The sequence below is a fragment of the Peromyscus leucopus genome, chromosome 13 (genome assembly GCF_004664715.2).
Source record: "Peromyscus leucopus breed LL Stock chromosome 13, UCI_PerLeu_2.1, whole genome shotgun sequence".
NCBI classification, from domain to species: Eukaryota; Metazoa; Chordata; class Mammalia; order Rodentia; family Cricetidae; genus Peromyscus; species Peromyscus leucopus.
In genome coordinates, this window is record NC_051074.1 from 11,725,613 (window position 1) to 11,734,070 (window position 8,458).

The following is an 8,458-nucleotide window of genomic DNA, read 5'->3' on the forward strand; positions in this document are numbered from 1 at the left end:
AGTCATATACACACCAAAAACTTAATTAGAAAAAATTTATTGGCTGAACAGAGAGATAATTGTGGATACTATCTTATGATATAATATTGTCTTGGGTTTCAATGGTCGTGTTGATAAACATTTTTATTGCTTTGTATCTCTGAGGCTTTTGTGACCTTCAATTTCCTCTGTTATTGCATACTTGCTTGCTAATCCATCCGATCTTCCTGACATGTCAATAAAAAGGATAATAATAGATAATTTGAAAACAAATAGGGTAGTGTCACACAGTTATTTTCATCAAACATTCTGGTTACATATTAAAACTATCAAACTTCTATAATAAAGGCTAAAATATTCATTATAACAATCATTCCTACTTTATGTATATGTTAAACACATGGAAAGCTGTACTTATACTGTGTTTATATCTATCACAATGATAAGGTTTACATCTACTTATAAATTGCAACCTAAACTTTCTATTTTCTCACCAAAAAAAAAAAAAATCCAGAAACTGTTGCAGCATAACATATGTTAAGAACAGGGTGGTTAAGGTCAGCTATCTAGGATGCTTTTTCAGATTCTGCAATAAGCAGTAATTTATGAAAGCTTACTGATTATACCTACTATGAGTCTCCTTAAGTATACAGGGGAGGATTTTCTTAAATCGTTTTAATTTGTTTTCCCCTGTGTGTGTGAGCTATAACATCTAACTTTCAAAACCAATTTATATGCAAGGCCATTCACCTTAAAAACACTATCTCAAAAACATTATTATAGAGTCACTGATATTCAACAATTTGGGTCTATACACTAGACTCAAAAATACTATTTGTTCTGCATGAATATATTACCACTTGATAGTCTTGTGCTTTTGATTGAATACAGTAAAAACATATGTAATTATATACATATGTCCTTGGGGCTTAATACTATTTATATATCCCCATGGTTCAGTGTGGGTTTTTTTTTTTTTTTTTTTTTTTTTTTTGGCAATGGAACCTATGATACCCAAACTTTAAATTAGTAGAGAAAATAGTATTTATCAACACTGAATTGTGTTATTCTGCTAATACTATCTCAGTTGCAAAAATGTCATATCATCTTGGCATTCTAAATGAGATATAATAGCTTTCACTGAAATTTGGCCTTGAGTAAATGACTTAGAAAAATGTGTGAAAATATGGAATGCTCAATCTAATATAATCATGAATTTCCCTATGTCTATTCAGCTGCACAGGCCTTGGGAAAATGTAAAGTGACACCAGCTGGACTGTGCTCAGAGCCATGAAAACTCCTTTCCCCAGAACACTTTGATGTTATTCATCCTCTTTGTGCTTGTTTGTAGGTGGCCTAGTTTTTAAGTAACACAATAATGGACTTTGAGAAACACACAGAATTTTAATAGACTGTGTTCTCTCCCTCTTCCCCTGGTTTTCTGCACACTACAACATACCCTTAAAGAACATCTTTAAATACTAAATAAGTAAACGCTGGTTTTTCTGTAGGTAGTACCAGGTGACAGACCTGTCCCAGTAAACCCCACCCCATGCTTGGCACATACTGTCCCCCAGTCTCTGGCACTTGTTACCCTCTTTCTTTCCCCTAACAGAAACTGAGGAAAACATTTCTTTTCCTTTTAAACTAGATGTACCATTTAAAGCTTGCTTAACAGCATTGTTCTTCTACACATCATTACAGGACTTTGGATTTTCCATTACACATGGTAATATTGGGAAAAAAAGGTTTTAAAATTTTAAAGGTAAAATAACTGGAAGGTACATAAGGATTAATACTAATAAGTTGTTGCTTTGATCTTTCAAATATTTTCCTATCAGTCCCATTGGCTTTCTAATTCATTAACATAGCTATTATTATAGAAACACAGAATACTTTTTATGTAAATATGACATTAAAGTTTTCTGTCACCAAGAGATGCCATGTTTTATATCATTAAAGTGAATATATTTATGTAAGATGAAGATTATTAATAAAAGATGTTAAGGATGTTTTTTAGAATAATAGTTTGATAGAAGAAGGTACATCTAGGTTCTTATAGTCAACATACTTCAATAATCTAAAATGAATCGCTTCTCAGCCTTTTGGCTAAGATCAAGTGTAATAATCTAAAATGAGCAAATATTCCCTTATGGCAAACACAGTGCGTTAAGTTTTTAAAATTAAATTGTTTTTTCCTATGCCCCACAAAACCTTGTTCAAAAGTATTTAGCAAAAACCTATTCTAGTACTTTATGTTATCCAATTCATTCTTGTTGAATAGAACACATACAACCTGGTCCCCTTTTGTCAATTTGACACAAACTAGAGTCATCAGGGAAGAGGGAGCCTCAACTGAGGAGTGGCCTCCATCAAACTGGCCTGTGTGAATGTCCTTGGAGCATCTTCTTGATTGATGACGATGTTGGGGTGGAGTGGTGATGCCACCCCAGGCATGTGGCCCTGAGTTGTAAAGAACAACAAATCAAACAAGACATGGGAACCAAACCAGTAGACAATGTTTCTCTATACTACCTGCCTCAGTTCTCTCTAGGTTCCTGCCATGAATTCCCTTCCTGGCTTCCCTCATGAGGGAAGATCAGCTATAAAGCTAAAATAAACCTACTCATTACAAAGTTGCTTTTGGTCATGACCATTAATCACAGCAACAAAAACAAACTAAGACATCATAAATACGACATAAAAAGTGAAGAACTTTACATACATTTAAAATGTTTGGGCCTTAAATACACCTCACTTAGAGAGATTTCCAATTATGAATTTGTAGCATTTCAAACAATGCAAATGAAAGTGATTATTTTCTACTGTATTGAAAGAAAGGAAGTTGTAAACATATGTGCCCTGTCATGCAGAACACGGGAAGGATATAATTTTCAGATTCTTTCAATTATGTCTTCCCAAGACTAATTAAGGAGGTCTGCGGCCTTGGTTAGAAAAGAAAGTGGTGTCTCAAAAGATATTTATGAGTCTGGAAATGATTTAGTACAGGAAATCTTTACATTTTTATTTACTTAGAAATTTTTAAGTAAATATTTTTATTTAAAAGTTTTAGTACAAAAATTGTCCTCAAAATAAGGGCCACATTTAAGCATTTTTCTGTAGATGGAAATGGAAGGCATACACATTTTTTGTTTCTACAGAACAAATGGGAAGAAATGTAGATGTTTTAACAGAGCACACTTAGATTATCATTTCAGTGCCCAGGTGTATCTTAACTGGCTCCTCGGCTGAAGGTTTTCCCTAGGATGCATTCAAACGTTATTTTCATCCTTGGAAAGAATGCACTTTCAGCTATGACTGAGGGCCCTAGATCTGTCCCAGCCACCCTATTTCCAGGTCTTTACCACACGATCTTCTTTAGAGGAGTTCACAGCATCGTATTTATTTATTCAAGGCTGTATCATAGAGACTGTAATCAAAAACGAAGATTATGGAGCATAACGATAGGGAGATAAAGTAGAATAAGAAGAAGAACATCCTCACGGGTTGGAGGGAGATTACACACCACACGGGTTTCAGAAAGGGAATCACTGGGATGACTTGGGCTTGACCACCATTGAAGTTAGAAAAACCATATATCTACAGATCAAAAGTTAATAAATCAGTAACTACAAATAGTGTAGACAAAAGAAATTGCCGGCTAAAATAGCTGTGTTGAGACCACTGCGGTGGTTCAGAGGGTAAAAGCAATTGCCTCCACTCCTGATGACTTGAGTTCAATCCCCAGAACTCACACAGTGTAAGGAGAGAATCGACACCTGCAAGCTGTTCGCTGACCTCCCCATATGTCCTGAGACACGCATGTCCACATACACATGCAATAAATAAATTTAAAAAAAATTATGTATATGTCTCATTGTGATCAGTTAGTTAGCTGATATGTTTTCGTGGATAGAAACAATGTCAGGGAAGAGGAAGTTCTTCAAGTGCTAACACTTGGCAGCTGTTGTGTTCCTTGGCACTGGATAGAGTCTGGCAGCAGATAAGCAAGCGCATCAGCGGGCTGCCACTATTACCCAGGGCTAGGAAACCAAGATCATTAACCCTACCTCCTAAAACTCTTGTGTGTGCCTCGAACGCTGGGATTCTTCAGCCCTCGACAGCAGCTTGTGGTGCGGGCTGCTATTGCCACTGTCACGGCTGTCACTGCTCATGAAACACATACCAGAGCTTCCTCTCACGGCCTCTGCTTGTGTCACTCACTGCCAGCTGCTGCTCTCGTAGTGTCTCCTCTTCTGAAGGTGTCAGTGTTGCCTGATAGTCGTCTGTGTTTGCAGCTCAGCTGGCTGACTTATCCACCCTGGCTCTGGCACCTGTCAAGGCAACGTGGTTCCCACAGCGATGCTTTCACGGCTTGTCAATCCATGGACTTTCTTTAGGAACTCCACCCCCACAGTCAGTCGTCCTGCCTCTGCTACAGCTGTCAATGCAGCCAAGCTGCTCTATCCCTCCCGTAGCTTGGCTCTCCAGCTGTTCCACAATTGCTGCTACGGTTGCCCCCATGGCTCTGTTGTCAACTTTGCTGCTGCTGCTCTGCTGGGTGAGTAGCTACTTCTTTCTTCACACTGCTAACCGAGGTCACTCACCAAATACAAGCAAGGAAAACCACGCGGGAGTGGGAGCCTTTCGTTGGGCTGAACGTTGAAATACTAGGGTGGCCGGCCACACAAGAGTTTCTTCTGCTGGCTCGCCCATGAGTCACATTGCTGATCTGTGTAGCCGGAGAAGGGGAGTTTGTACCAATCACAGCAAACCTTACACTCAAAGGAAAGTTTCTGTTTTCACTAAACACAGCCTGGTCTGGCTTGTGGAGCAGTTAGTTCCCTTGCAGCTCCAGGAGCACACTTGTTCCAGCTGGGGTGGAAAAGACTTCAGCGTCATCTTAGAGGTCCCTGAGGCATTCCATAGCAAAGCATCTGATGTAAATGGTCCTTTGAGATAGTTACTTAGGGTTAAGTTCCAGCTTCAGGAGCTGCAGTTGCCCTCTTCTCCAACTGTGATGTGCATTCCTCAAATTACCTGTCAAAATGCCCAAAGCAGTCCAGCTAGCTGCCTTTTTAACAGACTTTCTGTTCAAGGCATGTTGGGTAGAGAAAGCAAGCAAGAACAAAACCAATAGTTGTCAGTTAGGAAGCCAGATCACAGTATTATCCAGTTTTTTTTTTTAATTCCCAAGCAGATAAACATCAGAAGATGCACATATAATTAGCATTTATATTATTATCAGTTTTAACAATGTTTAACAGCACTTTTAGTAATTTTTGCTCTTATTAGCCCAACATCTCGGGGAGAGACGAATCTTCATCTATTTCAATATGGTATAACTACACTTGGTCTACATCCTTTCTTTTAAATGATGCTGTAAATGTCAGTGAAATAGTCACACATGGGAATATTAGTTTCTTTTCCTACTGCTGTGATAAAATGCCTTAAGAAAGTACCTTAATGGAGGTGAGTCAGGTCTTATTTTGACTCACTGTTCCAGAGTACAGTCCAATCGTGGCTTGCAAGTCCTGGTGTCAGGAGCCTGAAGTCGCTTGTCCCACCGATGCAAAGACTGGAGGCAGAGAGCATTGCTGGGACCCCAGCCACTGAATATAGCCTTTCCATTTCAAATGAGTCTTCCCAGCTCTGTTAATTTATCAAGATAATCTGTCATAGATGTGCCCAGACTTTCTCCTATGTGGTGATAGTTCCTGTCAAGTTGATGTTCAATATTAACCATCACAATGACTCACAAGCTATGTTGTTTTGTGTGGGACCTGACTTTGTCTCTACATGATAGAGTGTTAGGAGGGGCATGCTTCAGAGTTCTATGTTGTGGTAGACTGGTGGATTAGCTGACATTTACTCATTCATATCGTTATGTCCCATGGTTAGCTCCATATTCCCTCAACCTAGTGCTTGGGTATTTGACTTCCCTCTGACCAGTGGGTAAATAGCAAACATGCTATGAACAGACATGTGAGTGATAATAATTTGGGATTAATGGAGCTGGAGACATGGCTCAACTGTTAAGAGCACTGACTGTTCTTACAGAGGACCTGTGTTCAATTCCCATCACTCACATGGTTGACAGTTCAAGTTCCAGGGACTCTGACGTCCTCTTCTGGCTTCCATGGGCACTGTACTCATAGGGTGCACAGACTTACATGCAGGCAAAGCACTCATACACAGAAAATGAAACTAAAACTAAAGAAAAGAATCAGGACTTGTTTCTCTTACTCTTGAAATATATTACCACCATGAGAACAAGTGAATGAGAGGTCTTTAACATGCTTTGCTCGTAGTTCTTGGCAATAGTTAACCTATCAATTTCTTAAAAATAGATCCGTGCATGTAGTGAATGTTAACAGAAGATGTGAAAGTAAAGCTAGTATAAACCATCTGATTAAGTCAAATGCTAATGATCTATAGGACAATAAGCTTAAAATAGCCACGATGTTTTGCAGATTTCTGTGGTTGTTGGTTAGTAAGCAAAGGATCACCAAAAATATACCCATTATTTTATTCAATGATCATAAACTTACATATGTGTGTATGGATGTGTAAAACCCAAGGTCAATAGATATTACCGCATAATTACTTCATTTTAGAATGAAGCTAAACTATATCTTCTCACCAAAATTCCCTGTGTTACTAAAGTATAATTTTCTTTCTTTTCTAAATAACACAACAATTGTCAAAATATTATCCAGCAATAATATTGCTAAATAATGGAATATTCTGAAATAAGTTTTAAAAAATTAAAATATTTCTTCTTTCTCTGAAGAAAAAGGATTGCTGCAGCCTGATGGCTATAAGCAAGTTTGTAATCAATGAGTTCCAACTAGAATTTCATTCCTTCAGTCAATTTTAGTAACCAGCACATTAGAAGCTGCATTTATACTGTGTAAGAAAACAAATTTTTAATTAGCTATATTGTATAAGATGACACAGATGCAGATGTTTTTTTAAAATGTGCATACATCAAAGACTGAAAAGTTGCTGTGATGTTGTTTTTATAATAGGAATTAAATATAACTCTTTTTTGGCAGAAAATAACCTACTTAATTCCATTATATTGGGGAAATTAATACCAAAGAGATATTGGGAGAATCTTTGAGGCATGTTTTCTGATGACAAATGAGAACTTAGGAAGTTCTGCATAGCACAAAAGCACTCTATGCCAGTTATCCGACTTTGGGTTTTAAATATCAGTACTGATTATATTTTACGTGACATAAATCTTAGTATTTTAATAGTATGTAATTGAGGGCTAGAGAGAAGTTTCACTTTTAAGGTTAAGTTTCACTTTTAAGGTTAACTCTTCCAGAAGATCCAAGTTCAGATCCCGGTACTTTTATTAGGAGACTCCCAAAAACCTGAAACTGCAGGTCCAGGTGATCTAAAACTAATCTGGCCTCTGTGGGCACCTGAAATCAGATACACATACCCACATTAAAATGGATATGTAATTAAAAATAAAATAAAATTTTTATGACTAATTTAAAGTATTCCCCTCTGTTCACTAATAAAATACCTTGTTGAAAGGTAAAATATAACTAACAATCCAGGAATTTATACATAAAAGTTATGCATTTGAACACAAAAGAATAATTTTCTTCTATTATAATTTAAAGATTAAAAAATGCAATGGAGCTCTATAGAAGGTTCTTCTTTAGCTGAGTATGATTGGAGCATACATGTGAGCAAACTGTCCATGAACAATTGTGGGGGATTATTCAGGATGGAGTATAGTCTGTGTTTCTCCACTAAGCAAAGAGGATGATTTCCTAAAACATAAGATATAACCACCTCCTCTCTGCTGCTCCATTTACAGATTTTACCACATTGGTTTGTTAATGTTTGTGCCATCTCTGTCAATCTAATTATGTGTCCCCAATTCGGAGAGATTTGAGGGGACAGTGTGAATTTTTCCACCCCCAAAAGGCTGGAGACATTTCCAAATTTGAGCTTGAGGGGTAACTGTGGGACCCACCTTCTTTCTTTCTGTTCTCTTGGGGACTATTGTCCCTTGCTGTTTTGTTCAATGTCCCTAAAGCACAAGTATTTTATTCCATTTTGTAGTTGATTGAGACAGATGTTAAATCCAGCCTGTGCTATTGCATCATGGCTAAAGGGAAGGTGTACTTGTTGCCCTTGAAATGCACTCAGGGCCTCAGCACTGGCTCTGTGCAGCTCTGGACTGTGATGTGAGCAGCTCCCTGTAATTCCACCCCAGATCTGAGCAAAATGGCAGCTCTGATTACACTGCCTGTTCACACAGCTTGTGGTGGTCTCTTATTTAGAAATGTTGGGATTGTACTGTCAAGCTTCTGAACAAATCTTCTCATCTATCATATGTAACTCTATGGTTCCAACACAGAACTGTAAGAGAACTGAGGTAAATGCCTATAAATTTTAATTAAAAAATGTATTTGATATCAATGGAACTAAATATTCTCCTCTGTCCACT

The 8,458-nt window shown here is 37.7% G+C and overlaps 1 pseudogene; it reads left to right on the forward strand.

Annotated features, from left to right (window-relative positions):
* Window positions 1–2,068: 2,068 nt before the first annotated feature.
* Window positions 2,069–2,196, forward strand: LOC114699814 (annotated as a pseudogene).
* Window positions 2,197–8,458: the final 6,262 nt, after the last annotated feature.